Genomic DNA, 2,206 nt, shown 5'->3' with positions numbered 1-2,206 from the left:
ACTACCATCACCAGACTACCTTCACAGACTACCATCACCAGACTACCATCACCAGACTACCTTCACAGACTACCATCACCAGACTATCACCTGAATAAGGATTTAACGTTCTGCTTTATTCTGTTGGTCCACAGTCTCATTCTGATGATGACCGAAGACACAATGATTATCTGATTCATATATATTAATTTGTTTCTGTTATTGATTATGTGTTTAAACTGAGGGATGCATTGATCTCATTGATTGGTTGTTTTAGAGGCGTTGGCTCATCATCGGCTTCTTCTGGCTCATGCACGCGCCGATGATGCAGCCGATAAAAACCGAATTTACACGATGATTTACTGACATTAAATCAACCTTAAATAATCAGATTTTAACGTTAAATATTCAGATGTTAACATGACGTTTGTCTTTTTAAAGGGTTTAATGAGCAGCAGGTTCCTCTGAAGGAACGTGTCGGTCAACATGAAAGGATGGTACGTGAGTGACGTGTGTTTACCTCCGTGTTTCCGGTGAGAAAATAAAAGGTTTCTGAGAGTTTCTTCTTCTTCTTTGTTCTTCTGCCTCTTTCCCCTCTGTCGCTTCAGACGCTGATGCTCTGCTGCTGCAGGTTAAAAGAGCTCTGCGCATGCGTCAAGCTCACCTGAATATACACCAGGGTTTCCGTTTGGACTTTTCAAAATAAAAGCCCTGGGTAGTTCGTGCTTTTACTTTTTTCTTTCTTTAGTAGATTAACTCATTAGTTTACACATTAGAGAGAAAAAGCCTGTTTAAGTTATTTTAAACATAAGTTAATATTTTATTTTTATTATCTGATCTGTAGTCCCTGAAATAATGAAACATGAAACAATTTAAAGGCACGGAGAGCAATAATCAAATATCATATTAATGTTACCAAAATACTTTATTATGTAGTATGAGGTAATAATAATAATAATAATAATAATAATAATGCATTTTATTTGTAACGCACTTTTCATAAAACAAATCTCAGAGTGCCACAGAGCCAGTACATAGTAAAAAACATCGTTAAAACATAGTTAAAACAAACTATAATAAAATAACTAGTAAGCATAAAAAAACAGTGAATGAACAGAAACACAAAAGAAATAACAATAAAAACAATACACTTTTAGTTGTAAAACACCTTAAAGTGTACATCGTCTATACTTTACTATTGCCTATTGTGAACATTCTCACCATTTATGACTAACACTGCCAAGTCTTCACCCAGAGAACTCACCTTAAGCTCCTCTGCATGTTTCAGTCGTCACATCTTATTGCACCGTTAACGGACAGGGGAAGAGGGGTACATGGTTCTAAAGGACCAGAACACTGTTTTGGTTTCAGTCACTTACTAAATGTAAGGCTGTGTTTTTATTTCTGGTTTTCACACAAGATTCACATACAACGATTTCAATTCAATGAAACGGTTACAGTGGCTACAAGAACTAATTCTAGCATTGCTCTCTGTCAGCCTTCACTGGTTTTGATATGAGGTGTTCTCCAGTCAGCTCTCTGACATTCCCATTCTGTAGTTGGGGGAGAAGCCCCAATCTCACAGTTTTCCTGCTGCTTTCTATGCTGCTCTAAGGCTGGCACCTCCTTCATTTCATGTGTCACTCACACATGAGTCAGGATGTAACCAGTGGTAACTGGTTTGATCCTGCTAGAACCAGAAGCACTGTAAGGCTCTAGTGACTATTTTAAACAAAGTGTCTAACTCTAAACAGTTTATATGTTAAATCACAGCTATCATAAAATAAAACAATTCACATTATGATGGTTATAAAAAGTGTAAACATGCTATATGTTGTGCTGGTTATACTTTGAAATCAAAAGGGTTACAGGTTATAATAGCTATACTTTATGCTTTCATACGATCTTTCTACAATATTTAAAAAAGAGGAAGTAAAAAACCATCAATATTAAAATCAAAATGAAGAAGATAGAAAAACGTGTTAAATGTTTTATTTCTAAGTGTATATTTTTATATATGTTAAATGTAAGGATTAATAAATGAATATGAAATATGATATTTAACTTATATTGTTATTTTAACAATATTTAAGAAGACATGCTTAGTTTGAGCTTCAAAAGTTACACATTTATTTTGAAAGACGTGCTAATTTCCGGTATGTTCGGTATATGTTTCTGGCTCTCACACACACACACACACACTCACACCCACACACACACACACACA

At 35.1% G+C, this 2,206-nt stretch overlaps 1 protein-coding gene across 1 annotated transcript in view; it reads right to left on the bottom strand.

Annotated features, from left to right (window-relative positions):
* Positions 1 to 625, bottom strand: part of mllt11 (MLLT11 transcription factor 7 cofactor) — a 4,425-nt gene extending 3,800 nt beyond the window's left edge. The window contains exon 1 of the mRNA XM_031838426.1: positions 500 to 625. The gene's annotated coding sequence lies outside the window, so the exon portion shown is untranslated. The remainder of the gene's footprint in view (positions 1 to 499) is intronic.
* Positions 626 to 2,206: the final 1,581 nt, after the last annotated feature.

The sequence above is a fragment of the Anarrhichthys ocellatus genome, unplaced genomic scaffold (genome assembly GCF_004355925.1).
Source record: "Anarrhichthys ocellatus isolate YVR2014 unplaced genomic scaffold, GSC_Weel_1.0 scaffold708, whole genome shotgun sequence".
Lineage (NCBI taxonomy): Eukaryota > Metazoa > Chordata > Actinopteri > Perciformes > Anarhichadidae > Anarrhichthys > Anarrhichthys ocellatus.
The sequence above is the reverse complement of the archived record's forward strand: the minus strand, read 5'-3'. Positions and strand labels throughout refer to the sequence as shown.